Source organism: Oncorhynchus keta, chromosome 32 (genome assembly GCF_023373465.1).
Source record: "Oncorhynchus keta strain PuntledgeMale-10-30-2019 chromosome 32, Oket_V2, whole genome shotgun sequence".
NCBI classification, from domain to species: domain Eukaryota; kingdom Metazoa; phylum Chordata; class Actinopteri; order Salmoniformes; family Salmonidae; genus Oncorhynchus; species Oncorhynchus keta.
The window spans coordinates 30,850,041-30,873,570 of NC_068452.1; the positions used below are offsets into that span (position 1 = coordinate 30,850,041).

A 23,530-nucleotide genomic window follows, 5' to 3' on the forward strand; every position below is an offset into this window, starting at 1 on the left:
CTCCATTACCCGTTGTATTAGACTTAAAACGAACCATCCAGCGATCATACACTGTTTACCAGGGGGCAGGGCTACCGACTTTAAGGCTAATCTGAGGATGGTGCTGGCTAAAGCTAAAACTGGTGAGTGTAGAGAGTATAGGGATATTGTTATACACGTCGGCACCAACGATGTTAGGAGGAAACAGTCAGAGGTCACCAAGCACAACATAGCTTCAGCGTGTAAATCAGCTAGAAAGATGTGTTGGCATCGAGTAATTGTCTCTGGCCCCCTCCCAGTTAGGGGGAGTGATGAGCTCTACAGCAGAGTCTCACAACTCAATCGCTGGTTGAAAACTGTTTTCTGCCCATCCCAAAAGATAGAATGTGTAGATAATTGGCCCTCTTTCTGGGACTCGCCCACAAACAGGACCAGCTGAGGAGTGACGGACTCCATCCTAGCTGGAGGGGTGCTCTCATCTTATCTACCAACATAGACAGGGCTCTAACTCCCCTAGCCACACAATGAGATAGGGTGCAGGCCTGCCTGTCAGCCTGTCTGCCACTAGCCAGTGTAGTCAGTGGAGTCAGCTCAGCTATCCTCATTGAGACCGTGTCTGTGCCTCAACCTGGGTTGGGCAAAACTAAACATGGTGGTGTTCGCCTTAGCAATCTCACTGGAATAAAGACCTCCTCCATTCCTGCCATTATTGAACGAGATTGTGATATCTCACATCTCAAAATAGGGCTACTTAATGTTAGATCCCTCACTTCCAAGGCAGTTGTAGTCAATGAACTAATCACTGATTATGAGCTTGATGTGATTGGCCTGACTGAAACATGGCTTAAGCCTTTTCTGTGTTAAATGAGGCCTCACCTCCTGGTTACACTAGTGACCATAGTGTAACCAGGAAAGGCGGAGGTGTTGCTAACATTTATGATAGCAAATTTCAATTTACAAAAGAAAATGTTTTCATCTTTTGAGCTTCTAGTAATGAAATCTATGCAGCCTACACAATCACTTTTTTATAGCTACTGTTTACAGGCCTCCTGGGCCATATTCAGCGTTCCTCACTGAGTTCCCTGAATTCCTATCGGACCTTGTAATCATGACAGATAATATTCACATTTTTGGTGACTTTAATATTCACATGGAAAAGTCCACAGACCCACTCTAAAAGTATTTCGGAACCATCATCGACTCAGTGGGTTTTGTCCAACATTTCTCCGGACCTACTCACTGCCACAGTCATACTCCGGACCTATTTTTGTCCCGTGCAATACATTTTGTAGATCTTATTGATTTTCCTCATAATCCTGGACTGTCGGACAACCATTTTATTACGTTTGCTATTGCAACAAATAATCTGCTCAGACCCCAACCAAGCATCATCAAAAGACTTGAAAAAATCAGAAGATTCCTAGATGCCCTTCCAGACTCCCTCCACCTACCCAAGGAAGAGAGGATGGCTTTCACTTCAGCAGTGATAAATACATGGACTTCTCTGAGGAAAAGATCACGATCATTAGAAAGCAAATTAAGGACTCCTCTTTAAATCTGCGTATTCCTCCAAACCTCAGTTGTCCTGAGTCTGCACAACTCTGCCAGGACCTAGGATCAAGGGAGACACTCAAGTGTTTTAGTACTATATCTCTTGACACAATTATGAAAATAATCATGGCCTCTAAACCTTCAAGCAGCATACTGGACGCTATTCCAACTAAACTACTGAAAGAGCTGCTTCCTGTGCTTGGCCCTCCTATGTTGAACATAATAAACGGCTATCGATCCACCTTATCTGTGTACCAAACTCACTAAAAGTGGCAGTAATAAAGCCTCTCTTGAAAAAGCCAAACCTTGACCCAGAAAATATAAAAACCTAATCAACCTATATTGAATCTTCCATTCCTCTCAAAAATGTTAGAAAAATCTGTTGTGCAGCAAATCACTGCCTTCCTGAAGACAAACAATGTATACGAAACGCTTCAGTCTGGTTTTAGACCCCATCATAGCACTGAGACTGCACTTGTGAATGTGGTAAATTACCTTTTAATGGCGTCAGACCGAGGCTCTGCATCTGTCCTTGTGCTCCTAGACCTTAGTGCTGCTTTTGATACCATCGATCACCACATTCTTTTGGAGAGATTGGAAACCCAAATTGGTCTACACAGACAAGTTCTGGCCTGGTTTAGATCTTATCTGTCGGAAAGATATCAGTTTGTCTCTGTGGATGGTTTGTCCTCTGACCAATCGACTGTAAATTTCCTCAATGTTCCATGCATCCTGTTTGCAATACTAAAGTAATATGGCAAATAAATTAACTTTTTGTCCTGAACACGAGGCGTTATGTTTGGGGCAAATCCAACACAACACATCTCTGAGTACCACTCTTCATATGTTCAAGCATGGTGGTGGCTGCATAATGTTAGGTGTATGCTTGTCATTGGAAAGGACTAGAGAGTTTTTTAGGATAAATAAACGGAATAGAGCTAAGCACAGGCAAAAATCTAGAGGAGAGCTTGGTTCAGTCTGCTTTCCAACAGACACTGGGTGACAAATTCACCTTTCAGCATTACCTAAAAGGCCAAATATACACTGGAGTTGCTTACCAAGACGGCATTGAATTTTCCCGAGTGGCCTAGTTACAGTTTTGAGTTAAATTGGCATGAAAATCTATGGCAAGACCTGAAAATGGCTGTCTAGCAATGATCAAAAACCAACTTGACAGAGCTTGAAGAATTCCTTAAAGAATAATGAAAAATATTGTACAATCCAGGTGTCCAGAGCTGTAATCGCTGCCAAAGGTGATTCTAACCTGTATTAACTCAGGGGGTTGAATAATTTCTAATCAAGATATATTAGTGCTTTATTTTCCATTCATAAAAAAAACATTCAAATGTTCTTCCACTTTGACATAACAGAGTATTTTGTGAAGATATTTGTCAATAAATCACAATTAAATCTATTTTAATCCCACTTTGTAACACAACAACATGTGTAAAGGTCAAGGGGGTGTGATGCTTTCGGAAGGCACTGTAAATCACAGTGTCAAGTGAGAAACGGTTGGGTCGACATGATCATGGTGGTGTAAGCTTTGGGTTGTAGTCCTGGCCTTTGGCCGTGCTGTCTGTGGCCCTCATGTGTGTCCGTATGGTATGTGGAGCAGAGATCAGGATAAAACCCTGGTTAAGCCGAGGTCCATGGCTGACGATGGAGATGGGAGAATCCCCTCCCGGTCCAGATGTCACCAACCTGCTCTGACAGCTGACTTGTTGGCTGCTGCCCACCCATCCACCCTGACAGACCCCTCACACAAGCACTAACCCACGTATGAACATATCACTTTGTTTTATAATCTACCTCTGGGATACAGTATACTATACGGTAACCATCCCATCGAGTGTTTGCTGCTTTAAACGTTGTGTTGCCATGTGCTGAGACCAGCGACAACACTAAGTTCCGCCTCTCTCTCTGACATCTGGGCCAGATACATGTCTCTTCTCGTACACATGGTTACAAATGCTGTTCTACAGAAACCCATGAAAGCTATAGTCGTAAAGCATCTGACTTTTATACATTTTCAGTGGAGCTAAAGTATTGATTGAAGTAACAGTGTTGGTGCAAAAATGAACTGAAGGTACTGATAAACTGAATGTACCCTTATTAAGTTCTTTAAATGAGCCCTGAGGGACTTCTTTGCCCAAAACTCCAACTGGTTGTATTACTTTGTCAAGGCTGCATTACAGAACCCCAAACCTGATTCATATGAATGAATCATGCCCACTCCAAGCTTTTCAAATGGAAAGAGATGTTCTTTATATTTTGATTTGGACAGCCATGGAATCGATATCTAATTGCAATAAACAGCACATCAATTCTCAGGAATGGGTTCTAAGGTTGTAGTTGTACTAATGAAATATTATGTACGACACAAACAAGTGTGAATAGATGGCAATTAGGCTACTCTATTTTTATTCCATTACAAATCACACATGCACACAAACATTCTCACAGATGCACACTCGTACTACCTAGAGAGAGAGAGAGAGAGAGAGAGCGAGAGGATGAGAAGACGCCGCTCTGCTCCCCCAGCCAGGCAACATTGTGTCAGTTTTCCTTTTCAACAGCGACAGGACGTTAGACAAGGTGCACACAGCACTGCACCCTGAATACAAATGGGGACCGGAGTCTCTGTTGCCCGTGAAGCAGTACAGCGGCAATAAACTTCTGGAGGAGAACGACACTGACTGAAGCCAGCCTCTAAATTCCCCTTTAAAATCTCACCGGAGACCTCTACCCCCTGCTATGTGAGTGCTGCAGGGGCATACTGTAACATACACACCAGGCAGCAAACACGTATAACTGTTACAGTTCATGTGTTTCTCAACATGTATGGTGCCCTAATTATTCACTACTTTATGAGGGCCATATATCACTGGAAAAGGATTACGTGATGATGCAGCGTCGTTGGTTCTGGGTGGAATTCACTTCTTATTTGACGTTGGCTTGATTGCTCTGGTATGAGGCCACCTTCCCCCTGCAGTAAATTGTTTACTGCTCAGTGTGTGCTTGTCTGGCTGGTCCCTGTGGCTTGATCAATTTGCATCTCATGCATGTGTGTCTTGTTTGTTTTTTCAGGTATAAAGGCCCCTTGTCATTTTACCAGCCTTCTGTCTCCACCTCCCTCCTATCCCCCTTCTCCATGCCCTTTCTCCACTCAGAGTTGAGGGATGTGTTGCTGTGTGCAGGGACAGGGGGAGACTGGGTGAGGATGGGGTGAGGACTGATAGCTCTACCATTTCATTAAGTTGATCAGCTATGAGTGTCGTGGGGCAGGCTGGACAGCTGACGAAGCAGCAGCTAACCGTGAGACAAGAGCTCTGGAGGTCATTGGAGACACACTGGGATGGGAGGGAACAAACAGCCAGCTAATGGGACTTGGTGAGGGTCTCCTAGTTTGGCTCAGACCAGACAGAGTGCACATTTCACAACTGACCAATGAGGACAGTTGTTTTAGACGGGAACCAACTTTTTCTTTCTCCCCACAGACTCACCTTGGCAGCATGTATGTGTAACCGATGTGAAATTGCTAGCTAGCGTTTCAATCGGTGATGTCACTCGCTCTGAGACCTTGAAGTAGTTGTTCCCCTTGCTCGGCAAGGGCCGCGGCTTTTGTGGGGAGCTGGGTAATGATGCTTCGAGGGTGGCTGTTGTCTATGTGTGCAGAGGGTCCCTGGTTCGAGCCCAGGTAGGGGCGAGGAGAGGGACGGAAGCTATACTGTTTCATATGCACAGATTAGGTGCACATGCATGCACCATTAAAGCAGGACAAACACCCAGTGGAGAATGCTGTGATTATCCTCATGTTTGTGCTCTATGAGACTAAACTACACAGCTAAAGAGAATGTTAAGTGTAAACATTGGCGAACCCTTTCTGTGTGCAGTGCTGTGTGTGTAATAGTGTTTGAGTATGACTGTGTGATGTAGTGGAGGAAGGCTGGATTAATCCCAGCATCTGTTAAAAAACATCTCGGCTTGATTGCTGATTTGATTTATTCTCTAGATGACCTACTGTACGCCCCTCCCCCAGTCCCGTGTCCTTCAGGATTTAACCCTCTGTTACCCTGCTCTATAGTGTCACTCAAGGTTGGGGATGTCTGGATATTTTCAACCCTAAAAGCCTCTTTTAAAAAAGCCCTCCAAAAACAATATACAAGTAGACAGGTGAGGTATTGTACATTTTGGTCTCCCATGGTAGGATGGATCGAATGAGTGTGTGTGCCTCTGTTCGTTGGTGAGTCAGAATGTGTGTGTGTATGTAAGTGTGTGGGTGCTTGTGGGTGCTTGTGTGTTTTAGCGTCAGTGTGTGACTGAGTGCTTGTGTCTGCATCTGTGTGTGTGTGTAAGCACGCATGTGTGTGTGCGTCTGTGTGTGTGTATTCCATGCTATGTGATGACCAGTTCTAGAAGAGGGGAGCCAGCATACCCAGGGTTCAATGCATCGTTCCCCTGTCACACAGAGCCTTGCTTCCAAATATGGGACGTCTCATCTGTTAACCCTCTCCCCCCCAACACACACACACACACTTATTCACTATACATCTCATCAGTGAAACCACGATATAGTGCTAAACTGTCTACTGTTTATTAAACATTATTTAATTCTGCTCACACATTTTTCTCTCCCAAGTGACACTCACAGAGAAAAGGTAGACACAGTAATGCATAATGCCAAAGTACTATGTTGGCATACAAATCTCCAACCTGTTAGGCAGGTAATGCTTGGCCATGCATGGAACTAGACAATCTGCCTTGGTCAGAACCAGGCTCACACACACTCCAGCTGGTCTAAAAATACCACAGGTATTAGGAAATGTTCTCGGAAGCACTCAGGTGAAATGCCCCTCCTAAAATGATAAAACCGGGTGGTTGATCTTTTTTCTTAACTGTGTTTGTTCAGAGCAGTGCCACTGTCTTACAGGAAACCCTAACGGGGTTCATACAGTGTATAGGGATATCCACGTTGACAAGTTCTCCCTGCTTGGGGTTCTCTCACCGGTATCTGACCTTGAACGGTCATTGTAGTTTGAATAACGTGGTCAGTTTAACAATCCCATTTCAACCATCAATTTAACAATTTCACTTTCTCTCTCCTTCTTTCTCTTTCTCTCTCTCTCCCTCTCTCTTTCTTTCATAATTTCATTCTTCTTTCTTTCTTCATCGTTCTCTTTCTTCCGTCAGTTGAAATGCAAACGCAGGGTGGGAGTGCCATAACAGAAGACAATTGAAAGGTAGAGTTTGTCTACAGAACGTCAAGGAACTGCTCTGTATTCATGAAACTAAAGCACTGGGATGGATACTAGTATAATTACAGAACTCTCATTCACTCTCTTGTCCCACAGGACCAAAGTCACTCCTCAGTGGCAATTCAATTTCTCTGGCAGTTTCAGCATGCAGTGTACAACTGCAGCCCTTCTCAGCTGTTCTGTTTTTCCTGTTTATGATGATGAATCGATCAACTTTGCCAAATCCTCTGTGACACTGTGAAGTAAAGCACAGACACACAGGCACAGTCATACTGCCACACGGTCACACAGCCAACAGCCAGTTCTTTGCTGCCTTACACAGGTCCTGTGATCTAGTCCCCACAGTTCACAGTCAACTGTTTATTTAGTTCCAACTTCCAAGCATACATTACATTTCATCTGACTTGAGTGGGAGGAGGATGGGTCTGCTATCTACACCGTCTCTTTACTTTCGAAGAGCAAAACAAACACATGTAGCACCTGTGACAAAGCAGCAGCCACCTTTACAATATTACATTGTACATTACAATATTGACAGCAGCCCATTGCAATCACAGTTGTTTTTGGAATGATTTCCATCCAGCCGACCCCTCTCTGTCCGGTACAAGCAGGCAGTCTGAGACAGTAAAGTGTGGTGGGTCTGGGTACAGCTCTAGGCTAGGCAGTGGTAGGGGAAGGGAAAGGGAATGTGATCCATTACCTGCGTTGGCAATCCGCATCCAGCCCTGGCTCCCACCGGCTCATTCCGTGGCTTCAGCTGTCCTGCTTCTCTTTTTTCCTTGTCTCCTTCCCTCACTCCCCGCTCTCTTCTTTCCTTCCCTCCCTTCCCTCACCCCTGCTCTCTCCCTTCCCTCACTCCCCTGCTCTCTCCCTTCCCTCACTCCCCCGCTCTCTTCCTTTCGGCACTTGTTGGAGTCTATTTCAGTAGCAACAGAGGAGCCCGCTGCGACCGTGGCATGGTTTCCAGCACTTTGGCAGAAGGTCACATTATCTCTTGCTGGTAAGGGAGGTGGGGTGGGGGGTGGAAGTATGGATAGAGTGATGGAGGGTGATTGAAGAAAGACGGTGCCAGAGGAAAGAAGGAGCAACTCATAAACAGAATGAGGCAGTCCACGGCCGAAATGACAGGCTAATTTCCAATGTAAGGCGTGAGGATCGAAGTTGGAACAGCTAGCGCCAGAGAGGTTTGTTACGGTAACAAGTCCCCGAGCGTTGTGCGAGATGGGCTGTGTCTGTATGTGTGTATGTGAGTATGTGTGTGCTCAATAGGGAAGAGTATGTATATATGTACTCATTGTAATGAAGCATACCGCATAGGTGTGTGTGTGTGTGTGTGTGTGTGTGTGTGTGTGTGTGTGTGTGTGTGTGTGTGTGTAAGTGTGTAATGTCTGTGTCTTGGCTGGTCTTCAGCAGCCTCTCACCTCTGATAACACATCTAATCTGTATCCACTTCCTGGCCAAGAGAAAATATCTCAGAAGTGGCCCAATAACGCAGTTAGAGCCATAAAAAAACAACCGAAAACAAGTGGTCGATTCAGTGAAATTCTTCACGTTTTCTGACAGTCAAGACTCTGTGCCCAACGCCCTCTTCCTCGTCTCACTGCCCACTGCTGTCTCGCCCAGGTGAAAGAAACAGATGTACTCCATCTTTTTGATGACACACTCATCGACTATATGTCAATTTCTCATCAAATTCACGTCTGCAGGATAACCTGAGCCTCCGGTTGCTCCCCGTGCTCTCCAGCGGCACGCTGGCCCCTCCATTAAGTAAGACACAGTGCTGTCCAGATGCTGGGCTTGGGTCTGCTAGCTCCAATGCCCACAGACAGATGGCCCAGGCAAAGGACAGCAGCAGCAGGTCAGACGGTGAGCTTCCAAATCGCTCTTGATGCAGGTTGTTGCATGGATCCCTGAAACCTTTAGTGGCCGTGTTCAATGCACTTGTTGTTCCCGTGTGCCCCTTCCTCTTCTTGCACCTGTGTCCCTCCTTCCCCCTGTGTTGCCTGTAGCCTCTTTACTCTGTCCCGTTGTAATCCTGGCTTCTACACTCCATGTCACAGGAAGGGCTTGTGAGTCCTAATCATTATGTAGTAAGGATTTATCCTTTGATTCTCTCTCTCCCTCTCTCTCTCACTCACTTTCCCTCCCTGCTTACTATTTCTCCACCCCTCCCCTCGGCCTCTCTGTTTCTACTGCTCGGCACTGCCCGCTATCTGCAACTCATTCAACGTGACTTCATATTAATTCTCTCTCTCTCTCTCTCTCTCTCTCTCTCTCTCTCTCTCTCTCTCTCTCTCTCTCTCTCTCTCTCTCTCTCTCTCTCTCTCTCTCTCTCTCTCTCTCTCTCTCTCTCTCTCTCTCTCTCTCTCTCTCTCTCTCCTCTCTTTCTCTCTCTCAATTTCAATGTTAAATTGAAGGGCTTTATTGGCATAGGAAATGTATGTTTACATTGCCAAAGCAAGTGAAATAGATAGTAAACAAAAGTGAAATAAACAATAAAAATGAACGGTAAATATTACACTTACAAAAGTATTTCTCTCTCTTTCTCTCTCTCCCCACTCTCTTTTTTAATTCCCCATCGTGTCTCTGTCTATATTTTTTCTCTCTCTTTTTGTCTGCCCTCTGTCTGTCTGTGATCTGACACTGAAGTGCACTCCAGTACTTTTGGGAGACACTATTGTAAGTGAATGCAAATACTGTAGGTTTTGAGGAAAGGAACCAATGACAACTAAATAAGTAGGGAACCATTCACAATCATCCCTCAGGTATACATCAGTACAGAGTCAATGGCTTATTTACTTTAACTCTCTTTTAGAAGGGACTGATTCCCTCTCTTGTCTCATTTATGTAACATGGTGATTGATTCAGCTCACTGGGAGTGAATAAGCTACTTGGCTAAGAGCTCCTGGAGCAGGAGCCAAATACCTGAATTTGGTGGATTTCCAGATGCTGCCTCGCTATTGAGTCAGCGTCACAATCCTCAGTCTGGACAAGGAGTGAGCTGTGAAGTGAACTTATGCTTACAAGTGTAAGCGTTGTTTACATCATTTGGAGAGACTGCAGTTGATCATCCATCATCTGTTCCCTCTTCCTTATACTGTAGCATAGCGACTGTGAATGTGCCAATCTGTGGTAACCATAACAATGGTTCTAGTTATCTCAATTTTAATTGGTGTCCAGGGACTCTGATTTACATGTTCTCTCTCTATCTCTTATTTATATTGTATTTCTGGCTTGAAAAATAGTCCCATGTTTTGACCTGCTTGTCCCAACAAATACTATCATAAAACAGGGAAACTTAGCAATTTCGAAGGAAGGAAGAGGCAATCATAAAAGGAGAGCCAAAATGATATTTTGGAGAGAAATACAGTGGTGGATAGAAGATTGAAATTGCTGTGAAAAAATGTCAGGGATACTTTAAATCATGTTTTGCACTGTGCTTCCTCTCTTCTCAGTAAAGAAGCAATGAAGGGAATCTGTACAGAAGATGTTTGTCTTGCAGTCTGGTTGCTGTTTATTATTTGACTATGCCACTTGACTATGCCACCACATTATTTGACTATGCCACCACATTATTTGACTATGCCACCACATTATTTGACTATGCCACCACATTATTTGACTATGCCACCACATTATTTGACTATGCCACCACATTATTTGACTATGCCACCACATTATTTGACTATGCCACCACATTATTTGACTATGCCACCACATTATTTGACTATGCCACCACATTATTTGACTATGCCACCACATTATTTGACTATGCCACCACATTATTTGACTATGCCACCACATTATTTGACTATGCCACCACATTATTTACTATGCCACCACATTATTTGACTATGCCACCACATTATTTGACTATGCCACCACAATTTGACTATGCCAACATTATTTGACTATGCCACCACATTATTTGACTATGCCACCACATTATTTGACTATGCCACCACATTATTTGACTATGCCACCACATTATTTGACTATTGACTATGCCACCACATTATTTGACTATGTCACCACATATTTGACTATGCCATCATTATTTGACTATGCCACCACATTATTTGACTATGCCACCACATTATTTGACTATGCCACCACATTATTCGACTATGCCACCACATTATTTGACTATGCCACCACATTATTTGACTATGCACCACATTATTTGACTATGCCACCACATTATTTGACTATGCCACCACATTATTTGACTATGCCACCACATTATTTGACTATGCCACCACATTATTTGACTATGCCACCACATTATTTGACTATGCCACCACATTATTTGACTATGCCACCACATTATTTGACTATGCCACCACATTATTTGACTATGCCACCACATTATTTGACTATGCCACCACATTATTTGACTATGCCACCACACGCAAGCACACATGCACATGAATACATGCATGCTTACGCACACACAAATGAACACCCCTCATCAGGTGGCATTTTCATACTGTCATCTCCTCATCATAATATCCACAGAAGCAAGGCATGTGCAGTGAGTTCAAAGAGTTTTTGAAGAATGACATGGGATTTTACTTCCTATTGCAAAACAAACGTTTTAAAACACTCTCCCGCATCTGTTCGAGACAAGGGACTGCCAAACAACACATTCAACTATCTCATAAAAAATATAGCTGTAAAATCTATATTTTCTTCTCTCAAAATGTATCTCATGTGTCGCTACTGTAATATGTTCCTCTTTAGCTGTTGGGAGAGACCCGGGGGCTGTGATATGTTCCTCTTTAGCTGTTGGGAGAGGCCCGTGGGCTGTGATATGTTCCTCTTTAGCTGTTGGGAGAGGCCCGGGGGCTGTGATATGTTCCTCTTTAGCTGTTGGGAGAGGCCTGGGGGCTGTGATACGTTCCTCTTTAGCTGTTGGGAGAGGCCCGGGGGCTGTGATATGTTCCTCTTTAGCTGTTGGGAGAGGCCCGGGGGCTGTGATATGTTCCTCTTTAGCTGTTGGGAGAGGCCCGGGGGCTGTGATATGTTCCTCTTTAGCTGTTGGGAGAGGCCCGGGGGCTGTGATATGTTCCTCTTTAGCTGTTGGGAGAGGCCCGGGGGCTGTGATATGTTCCTCTTTAGCTGTTGGGAGAGGCCCGGGGGCTGTGATATGTTCCTCTTTAGCTGTTGGGAGAGGCCCGGGGGCTGTGATATGTTCCTCTTTAGCTGTTGGGAGAGGCCCAGGGGCTGTGATATGTTCCTCTTTAGCTGTTGGGAGAGGCCCGGGGGCTGTGATATGTTCCTCTTTAGCTGTTGGGAGAGGCCTGGGGGCTGTGATATGTTCCTCTTTAGCTGTTGGGAGAGGCCCGGGGGCTGTGATATGTTCCTCTTTAGCTGTTGGGAGAGGCCCGGGGGCTGTGATATGTTCCTCTTTAGCTGTTGGGAGAGGCCCGGGGGCTGTGATATGTTCCTCTTTAGCTGTTGGGAGAGGCCCGGGGGCTGTGATATGTTCCTCTTTAGCTGTTGGGAGAGGCCCGGGGGCTGTGATATGTTCCTCTTTAGCTGTTGGGAGAGGCCCAGGGGCTGTGGCTGTGTGACCCCATCGATTTCCCCACGTAATAAATATCTATGGATTCTCTGCTCTTGATCAACAGTTTATGAAGATGGCATTCCCTGATCGATAACTAATCAATAAGGCAAACAGATGGGACAGCTCCTCAAAACAGCCACCATCCATCCCTCCCTACATAGCTCCTCAAAACAGCTACCATCCATCCCTCCCTACATAGCTCCTCAAAACAGCTACCATCCATCCCTCCCTACATAGCTCCTCAAAACAGCTACCATCCATCCCTCCCTACATAGCTCCTCAAAACAGCTACCATCCATCCCTCCCTACATAGCTCCTCAAAACAGCTACCATCCATCCTCCCTACATAGCTCCTCAAAACAGCTACCATCCATCCTCCCTACATAGCTCCTCAAAACAGCTACCATCCATCCCTCCCTACATAGCTCCTCAAAACAGCTACCATCCATCCCTCCCTACATAGCTCCTCAAAACAGCTACCATCCATCCCTCCCTACATAGCTCCTCAAAACAGCTACCATCCATCCCTCCCTACATAGCTCCTCAAAACAGCTACCATCCATCCTTCCCTACATAGCTCCCTCCATTGTTCCTCACCTTCCTATGTCATTAGAGCAGCCCTCACCCTTGGTTAAGAGGGTACTGTTTGGAAACAGTGATTGTAGTTGTTAGATCATCACCAGGGGCTGAGTGGTGATGCTGAGGATTAGATGTGGAACAGGTGGGTCTGGGCGTGTCTGGGCTGGTCTGGTATATGCACTCTCTCCTTGACCCGACTGTCCTGCTTCAACAGACAATATGGCGGCGGGACACCTCTGACCCAAAATAAAACTCAATAAAACTCAAACAGCATCACAGACAGCCATGCCTGAAACCCTGGCATTACTCTTTTTTCTACCCCTATTTTGAGCCATGTTCCTGTGACAGGATCGTTGAAAACTGGAGGGAAAAGGGCACACTTGGCGTCACAGAGCCCAGGGGAGAGGCCACATATATCCTGCCGTCTCTGAGTATTGACCAACGGCAGCTCCACTTACATCCTGAAACCTGCATCACCCCCTGTACACTGAGCTCTCACTGACACTCACCCTTTCTAAACCCTCTCTGTCTCACTGTATCTCTATCGCTCTCTTTCTCTCTCTCTTTCTCTCTCTCTTTCGCTCCTCCCTCCCTCCGTTTCTGTCTCTGTCTTTCTCTCTCTCTCTCCCCCTCTCTCTCCAACACACACACACTAAGATGAAAATGATAAGCAAATTGATCATCTTGACATCCCTGCATCACACTATATTACAGTTTTGGTATAATTGTTTCATTGTATTCACACTGTCTAATTGTTTAATTGTTTCACTGTATTCATACTGAATGTATCCAATGATCTGTCCCCGAACACTAACCCTAGCGTCATGTCCACATTCCAGCTCAACCCTAACCCTAGCCTCAACCATCACCCTGACCCGAGCTTCATGTTTACACGCCAGTTCAACCCTAGCCCTAGCCTCAACCATCACCCTGACCCGAGCTTCATGTTTACATGCCAGTTCAACCCTAACCCTAGCCTCAACCATCACCCTGACCCCCTCATGTTTACCCAGTTCTTCATGTTTACATCATGTTTACATGCCAGTTCAACCCTAACCCTAGCCTCAACCATCACCCTGACCCGAGCTTCATGTTTACATGCCAGTTCAACCCTAACCCTAGCCTCAACCATCACCCTGACCCGAGCTTCATGTTTACACGCCAGTTCAACCCTAACCCTAGCCTCAACCATCACCCTGACCCGAGCTTCATGTTTACATGCCAGTTCAACCCTAACCCTAGCCTCAACCATCACCCTGACCCGAGCTTCATGTTTACATGCCAGTTCAACCCTAACCCTAGCCTCAACCATCACCCTGACCCGAGCTTCATGTTTACATGCCAGTTCAACCCTAACCCTAGCCTCAACCATCACCCTGACCCGAGCTTCATGTTTACATGCCAGTTCAACCCTAACCCTAGCCTCAACCATCACCCTGACCCGAGCTTCATGTTTACATGCCAGTTCAACCCTAACCCTAGCCTCAACCATCACCCTGACCCGAGCTTCATGTTTACATGCCAGTTCAACCCTAACCCTAGCCTCAACCATCACCCTGACCCGAGCTTCATGTTTACATGCCAGTTCAACCCTAACCCTAGCCTCAACCATCACCCTGACCCGAGCTTCATGTTTACATGCCAGTTCAACCCTAACCCTAGCCTCAACCATCACCCTGACCCGAGCTTCATGTTTACATGCCAGTTCAACCCTAACCCTAGCCTCAACCATCACCCTGACCCGAGCTTCATGTTTACATGCCAGTTCAACCCTAACCCTAGCCTCAACCATCACCCTGACCCGAGCTTCATGTTTACATGCCAGTTCAACCCTAACCCTAGCCTCAACCATCACCCTGACCCGAGCTTCATGTTTACATGCCAGTTCAACCCAGTCAACCATCAACATGTTTACATGCCAGTTCAACCCCCTAGCCTCAACCATCACCCTGACCCGAGCTTCATGTTTACATGCCAGTTCAACCCTAACCCTAGCCTCAACCATCACCCTGACCCGAGCTTCATGTTTACATGCCAGTTCAACCCTAACCCTAGCCTCAACCATCACCCTGACCCGAGCTTCATGTTTACATGCCAGTTCAACCCTAACCCTAGCCTCAACCATCACCCTGACCCGAGCTTCATGTTTACATGCCAGTTCAACCCTAACCCTAGCCTCAACCATCACCCTGACCCGAGCTTCATGTTTACATGCCAGTTCAACCCTAACCCTAGCCTCAACCATCACCCTGACCCGAGCTTCATGTTTACATGCCAGTTCAACCCTAACCCTAGCCTCAACCATCACCCTGACCCGAGCTTCATGTTTACATGCCAGTTCAACCCTAACCCTAGCCTCAACCATCACCCTGACCCGAGCTTCATGTTTACATGCCAGTTCAACTAGCCTCAACCCTAGCCTCAACCATCACCCTGACCCCCGAGCTTCATGTTTACATGCCAGTTCAACAGTTCCTAACCCTAGCCTCAACCATCACCCTGACCCGAGCTTCATGTTTACATGCCAGTTCAACCCTAACCCTAGCCTCAACCATCACCCTGACCCTGAGCTTCATGTTTACAGCCAGTTCATGTTTCAACCATCACCCTGACCCGAGCCATGTTCAACGCCAGTTCAACCCTAGCCTCAACCATCACCCTGACCCGAGCTTCATGTTTACATGCCAGTTCAACCCTAACCCTAGCCTCAACCATCACCCTGACCCGAGCTTCATGTTTACATGCCAGTTCAACCCTAACCCTAGCCTCAACCATCACCCTGACCCGAGCTTCATGTTTACATGCCAGTTCAACCCTAACCCTAGCCTCAACCATCACCCTGACCCGAGCTTCATGTTTACATGCCAGTTCAACCCTAACCCTAGCCTCAACCATCACCCTGACCCGAGCTTCATGTTTACATGCCAGTTCAACCCTAACCCTAGCCTCAACCATCACCCTGACCCGAGCTTCATGTTTACATGCCAGTTCAACCCTAACCCTAGCCTCAACCATCACCCTGACCCGAGCTTCATGTTTACATGCCAGTTCAACCCTAACCCTAGCCTCAACCATCACCCTGACCCGAGCTTCATGTTTACATGCCAGTTCAAAGCCTCAACCATCACCCTGACCCGAGCTTCATGTTTACATGCCAGTTCAACCCTAACCCTAGCCTCAACCATCACCCTGACCCGAGCTTCATGTTTACACCCTGCCAGTTCAACCCTAACCCTAGCCTCAACCATCACCCTGACCCGAGCTTCATGTTTACATGCCAGTTCAACCCTAACCCTAGCCTCAACCATCACCCTGACCCGAGCTTCATGTTTACATGCCAGTTCAACCCTAACCCTAGCCTCAACCATCACCCTGACCCGAGCTTCATGTTTACATGCCAGTTCAACCCTAACCCTAGCCTCAACCATCACCCTGACCCGAGCTTCATGTTTCATGTTCAACCCTTAGCCTATCACCCTGACCCGAGCTTCATGTTTACATGCCAGTTCAACCCTAACCCTAGCCTCAACCATCACCCTGACCCGAGCTTCATGTTTACATGCCAGTTCAACCTAACCCTAGCCTCAACCATCACCCACCAGTTCTGACCCAGAGCTTCATGTTTACATGCCAGTTCAACCCTAACCTAGCCTCAACCATCACCCTGACCCGAGCTTCATGTTTACATGCCAGTTCAACCCTAACCCTAGCCTCAACCATCACCCTGAGCTTCATGTTTACATGCCAGTTCAACCCTAACCCTAGCCTCAACCATCACCCTGACCCGAGCTTCATGTTTACATGCCAGTTCAACCCTAACCCTAGCCTCAACCATCACCCTGACCCGAGCTTCATGTTTACATGCCAGTTCAACCCTAACCCTAGCCTCAACCATCACCCTGACCCGAGCTTCATGTTTACATGCCAGTTCAACCCTAACCCTAGCCTCAACCATCACCCTGACCCGAGCTTCATGTTTACATGCCAGTTCAACCCTAACCCTAGCCTCAACCATCACCCCTGACCCGAGCTTCATGTTTACATGCCAGTTCAACCCTAACCCTAGCCTCAACCATCACCACCCTGACCCGAGCTTCATGTTTACATGCCAGTTCAACCCTAACCCTAGCCTCAACCATCACCCTGACCCGAGCTTCATGTTTACATGCCAGTTCAACCCTAACCCTAGCCTCAACCATCACCCTGACCCGAGCTTCATGTTTACATGCCAGTTCAACCCTAACCCTAGCCTCAACCATCACCCTGACCCGAGCTTCATGTTTACATGCCAGTTCAACCCTAACCCTAGCCTCAACCATCACCCTGACCCGAGCTTCATGTTTACATGCCAGTTCAACCCTAACCCTAGCCTCAACCATCACCCTGACCCGAGCTTCATGTTTACATGCCAGTTCAACCCTAACCCTAGCCTCAACCATCACCCTGACCCGAGCTTCATGTTTACATGCCAGTTCAACCCTAACCCTAGCCTCAACCATCACCCTGACCCGAGCTTCATGTTTAGCTTCATGCCAGTTCAACCCTAACCCTAGCCTCAACCATCACCCTGACCCGAGCTTCATGTTTACATGCCAGTTCAACCCTAACCCTAGCCTCAACCATCACCCTGACCCGAGCTTCATGTTTACACGCCAGTTCAACCCTAACCCTAGCCTCAACCATCACCCTGACCCGAGCTTCATGTTTACATGCCAGTTCAACCTAACCCTAGCCTCAACCATCACCCTGACCCTGACATGTTTACAGCTTCTAATGCCTTTGACCCGAGCTTCATGTTTACATGCCAGTTCAACCCTAACCCTAGCCTCAACCATCACCCTGACCCGAGCTTCATGTTTACATGCCAGTTCAACCCTAACCCTAGCCTCAACCATCACCCTGACCCGAGCTTCATGTTTACATGCCAGTTCAACCCTAACCCTAGGGCTTGATTCAATCCGTAGTGCTGAATATCTGTTTACAGCGTGAAAGAAATGTAAAGACAATGTTCCTGCGTTAATGGAGACCGTATTCATAGTAAACGGAGATACTGTAAACTTCAGCGATACGGATTGAATGGAGCCCCTAATCTTTTCCATAACCCTTTTCCTCTTGCATTAATCTTATGGTGCAATTTGGATATTCCGTCCCCTTCCGTCTCTGCACATTTGTTTGTGCTGTAAATGTTGATAGATGATAAACTCTCATTAACAAGAAACATCCCATCCAAACAGTAATTCTTGACACAGAGACACAGACTCTGCTTGGATGATGCTCCAGGCACAGTCCTCTGCTGTTTTCCATTCATCTCTCTGAATGGGAGCGCTGTAGACAGGTCATTATTCAGGGCACGGGGGTATGGTGTGCAATGGCATTGAGAGGCAATAGATCCAGGGACTACAGGGCATTGTTCCACCACATCATAAGGAAGGGCCTGCAGCTGTACTGCTGAGTCCAGTGCTGCAGAGGAAATGTCTGGTGGCGTATCCAGTGTACTGCCCAGCAGATTTCATGAGACAGGTAAGGTTGGCACTGCTGGCATCTCCCTCTACCAGCCAGGGCCGAGAGTCCTGGGGGCCTGGACATAACCTGTCATGTCATTAAGCATCTGTGCACTCAGGGGCCTAAGCCAAGTCCAGGTCTGGTGAACTGATGGATGATGCAATCACTGTAAACAACAGCACAAAACCCCACCAGCCACTGTTCCCTTTTAACCTATACTGTTAACCGATACTGTGCTGGTGAATGTATGATCCTATAACAATCAAAGCAACAATGATAACAACACAACTATAAAGGGACTAATTCTAATGACGGTTACTTGAGGTGTTGTTGTTGATATTTAGACTCAAGCCAAGACATTAGTTACACATACCTGTGAGATGCTGTACACGGCATATGCTGGAGATAGTCCAGACAGACTGATCAATGCTGAGTAAAGTACCAAATCTCATTACCCCATACCAGAATTCAGTTCACTATTCATCCAACCCACCAGTACATTTCCAGCAGAAGCTTACCACTTTGCATAGCAGCCTCATGTGCAAATGGGTGTTAGCTCTAGTTGGACTATCTACGTGTGCATCCAGAATATGTCTCTGGGTAACAAGCACACATGGAATTCTCATGCTAGAAATCCAACTGTTCTCCCTCCATAACTAATTTCTATAGGGGCAGCAGAGAATAGCAGAGAACCAGTAGGAGAGCTAGAGAGAGTTAACTACTCTTAAACCCGCATGAATGTCCAGACCCCCTATTACTAGTCTGTTCAACCTCTCTTTCATATCTTCTGAAATTCCCAAAGATTGGAAAGTGGCCGCGGTCATCCCCCTCTTCAAAGGGGGAGACACTCTAGACCCAAACTGTTTCAGACCAATATCCATCCTGGCCTGCCTTTCAAAGGTCTTCGAAAGCCAAGTGAACAAACAGATAACCGACAATTTCGAATCTCACCGTACCTTCTCCGCTATGCAATCCGGTTTCCGAGCTGGTCAGGGGTGCACCTCAGCCACGCTCAAGGTCCTAAATGATATCATAACCTCCATCGATAAAAGACAGTACTGTGCAGCCGTCTTCATCGACCTGGCCAAGGCTTTCTACTCTGTCAATCACCGTATTCTTATCGGCAGACTCAACAGCCTTGGTTTCTCAAATTAAACTCTGTGTTGTTGTTTGTGTCGCACTGCTTTGCTTTATCTTGGCCAGGTCACAGTTGTAAATGAGAACTCGTTCTCAACTGGCCTACCTGGTTAAATAAAGGTGAAATAAATAAAAAGTAAATAAATGAAGTTGCTATATATTCATTGCTAGCATGCATTCCTGGAGAACAAAGATAATGATAGTGTATTGGTATGATCTAGATATAGTGTATTGGTATGATCTAGATATAGTGTATTGGTATGATCTAGATATAGTGTATTGGTATGATCTAGATATAGTGTATTGGTATGATCTAGATATAGTGTATTGGTATGATCTAGATATAGTGTATTGGTATGATCTAGATATAGTGTATTGGTATGATCTAGATATAGTGTATTGGTATGATCTAGATATAGTGTATTGGTATGATCTAGATATATGCATCCAATCTTAATACAAAAATACAAATGTGTTACAATGTTGTTACTATCGTAAATGCAGTGAAGAACGACATAACCCCGTTAGAATTCCACCATGTACAGTATTATGAAGGTGTCCTGTCTCATTGAGGACACACTCTGTAGGGGACCGTCACTTGTTAGCACCTGCCTGTCACACTGACTGTGTATGTGTGCTGTGGTGTCCCTATGACTTCACACACATGCCGAGACTGAGAAGTGTGCCCTCAGCACCAGTCTGAGAGCCTCGTCTCAACACCAACGTGTCAGCGCCCTCTAAAGGCCAACAGGGAGAATGCAACACTGAACCGTTCCTCTAACAACTGAACACATTTGTTTACACATGATATAAAATGGAGTGGACACAGTATATAAAGTAGTCTAAAAATAAAAAGCTCAAGTCAAAAGATTGGCCTATCCCTTCGGACTCCTATAAGAGTGGCCCTAGCGCTCCACCTGGCCAGTGCTTGGCTCAGATGACATGCAGGAGGAAGTGCCAAGCCAGTGCTGTAAAAAATGGATTTAGCTGGAACCGAGGGCCTTTAAACTGACTACAGCTCAGAGACAGAATCGTACATATTAATCACCTCAGTCATTACATATACTGTACATCCAGATATACAGTAAATAGACTGGAGCGGTAACTAACAATGTCTGTACCACAAATCAGTCTATGCACAACATATTCATTTTCTGATTTCAGCACAGATGTGGGTCTATGTTATAACTCTAGGCTGGAAGATAATATGGAAAGATAAGCTTTGGACACAATGATTTTGGAGAGCCTTTTTCCTGGCGCCAAGCTCTCTCTCTCCGGCCGCTCTCTCTCTCCTGTCCTCCAACAGACGGTCGCAGCGAAGCCACACTCCAAATCCGGTGTGCAGATGGACACCAGTGCCAGATCTAATCCTGAGCCGCTTGGCACTGGGGGGAGGAGAGGGAGAGAGAGAGAGAGAGAGGAGAGAGAGAGAGAGAGAGAGAGAGAGAGAGAGAGAGAGAGAGAGAGGTGTTGGGAAGAAGGAAACAGTACTGGACATTTGGTTAGGCGGTGCAAATTGAATCTGTTCCCTCACCCTCATTCTGTTAGCAGCATAAGCAGCTGGGCCCTATAGCTCCCTGTACTGAGCCCAGGCAGCATCCAGACTGACGCTAGCAGATTGCTTGGCTTTTATTATTTTCCGACCCTTGATTACGTGGCCAAAACACTAAACGTCTGGTAAACTTTCTTTTCCATTCGCTTCAAAGTATGCAATTCCCTCTACTCCAGCTCTCCTTCAAGGAGTGACCTTGTCCTGTAGCCCAGGAGAGGAGGAAAGGAGGAGAGAGGACGGGGGTTATCACAGAGCCCTCCATCACTCCCAGCAACACGTTCTCCTGTTCAATCCCTCATCAGCCACTCATGAACGAGGGGCACCATGCCAGAGACATGGCACTATACTCCTTGCACTCAGTCACATTGACATTGCGGACGATTTTCTTTAACATCAGCACACTTCCTCTTCCTCCTCTCTCTTTCTCGCTGTCTCTCTCTCTCTCTCTCATTCCTCCCTCCCTCTCTCTCTCTCATTCCTCCTCTCTCTCTCTCTCTCTCTCTCTCTCTCATTCCTCCCTCCCTCTCTCTCTCTCTCTCTCTCTCTCTCTCATTCCTCCCCCCTCTCTCGGTCCAGTGGCTGAGGGAGAAGGCCTGTCCTGTGCCAAGGCAGGCAGTGTTCTAATGCATGCCTCTCAGAGCACCTAATTTCCCACCTGACCCCACCACTACCCATAAAGCACTGGGTCACCAGCCGCCCACTCACCTCATCACACAAATTGTGTCAGCACAGGGCACCAGGGTCCTTTATTGTCCAGCCCAGCACTTTTGTTTCCATTTATAGTGGGAGTCTTTTCAGTGATTCTTATCATTACTTCCCCTAATGGGTAGATGGAGGGTGGGTGTATTGCAATGACACTGAATCCCGGGGCTAACGACAGCAACTTTAAAATGTTCTAATTGTTATTAAGCCCAAATCATATTAAGCCGTTCAGCAGGAGTTCGGCTCGGCCACTCTTTCCTCTTGCCTTTGTAGTTCACGTCTGAAGGGTGCACACTTTTCTGACGTGGCTGAAACAGAGACAACAAAATATACATAGTGTTTCATCCCGGTTTGCAGCCCTGTGTGTTAATGAGTGGTGCAGGACATTCAGTCATGTCGTTTGAATGAACTCTGTGGGTCAAATTCAATCAAGCATCCCTTAAAGCCATCTTTATCTCTCACTGGCTCTATACCTCCCTGTTGGAGGTCACACTCAAGCTCGGTGTGGATACATTTGGCAAAGGTCCTGCAGATTCTCTTGGCACATATATGTATTTAATTTACAGTACCAGTCAAAAGTTTGGACACACCTACTCATTCAAGGGTTTTGCTTGATTTTCTACATTGTAGAATAATAGTGAAGACATCAAAACTATGTAATAACACATATGGAATCATGTAGTTACCAGACAAATGTTAAACAATTCTAAATATATTTCATATTTGAGATCAAAGTAGCCACCCTTTGTCTTGATGACAGGTTTGCACACTCTCAACCAGCTTCACCTGGAATGCTTTTCCAACAGTCTTGAAGAAGTTCCCACATATATTGTACTAGGCACTTGTTGGCGGCTTTTCCTTCACTCTGCAGTCCAACTCATCCCAAAACATCTCAATTGGGTTGAGGTCTGGTGATTGTGGAGGCCAGGTCATCTGATGCATCTCTACATCACTCTTCTTCTTGGTCAAATAGCTCTTACCAAGCCTGGATGTGTGTTGGGTTATTGTACGGTTGAAAAACAAATGGTAGTCTAACCTCAAACCACATGTGATGACGTATCGCTGAATAATGATGTGGTAGGTATGCAGGTTAACTGTGCCTTAAATTCTAAATAAATCACAGACAGTGTCACCAGCAAAGCACCTCCTCCTCCATGCTTCACTGTGGGAACCCACATCCACTCACCTACTCTGCATCTCACAAAGACATGGCGGTTGGAACCAAAAATCTCAAATTTGAACTCATCAGACCAAAGGACAGATTTCCACAGGTCTAATGTCCATTGCTCATGTTTCTTGGCCCAAGCAAGTCTCTTCTTATTATTGGTGTCCTTTAGTAGTGGTTTATCTGCAGCAATTTGACCATGAAGGCCTGATTCACTCTCCTCTGAACAGTTGATGTTTAGATGTGTCTTTTACTTGAACTCTGTGAAGCATTTATTTGGGCTGCAATTTCTGAGGCTGGTATCTCTAATGAACTTAGTATACTTATACTCTGCAGCAGAGGTAACTCAGTCCTCATGAGAGCCAGTTTCATCATAGCACTTGATGGTTTTTGCGACTGCATTTGAAGAAACTTTTTAAGTTCTTGACATTTTCCGAATTGACTGACTTTCATGTTTTAAAGTAATGATGGACTGTCGTTTCTCTTTGCTTATTTGAGCTGTTCTTGCCATAAAATGGACTGGGTCTTTTACCAAATAG

The 23,530-nt window shown here is 46.0% G+C and overlaps 1 protein-coding gene and 1 long non-coding RNA gene across 2 annotated transcripts in view; one reads left to right on the forward strand and one right to left on the reverse strand.

Annotated features, from left to right (window-relative positions):
- The window catches only part of LOC118364670 (glutamate receptor ionotropic, NMDA 2C), a 93,890-nt gene extending 86,332 nt beyond the window's left edge, over window positions 1-7,558 (reverse strand). The window contains exon 1 of the mRNA XM_052491344.1: window positions 7,486-7,558. The gene's annotated coding sequence lies outside the window, so the exon portion shown is untranslated. The remainder of the gene's footprint in view (window positions 1-7,485) is intronic.
- LOC118365613 (uncharacterized) overlaps window positions 1-23,530 on the forward strand; it is a 42,956-nt gene that overhangs the window by 12,999 nt on the left and 6,427 nt on the right. The gene's annotated exons all lie outside the window — the stretch shown is intronic.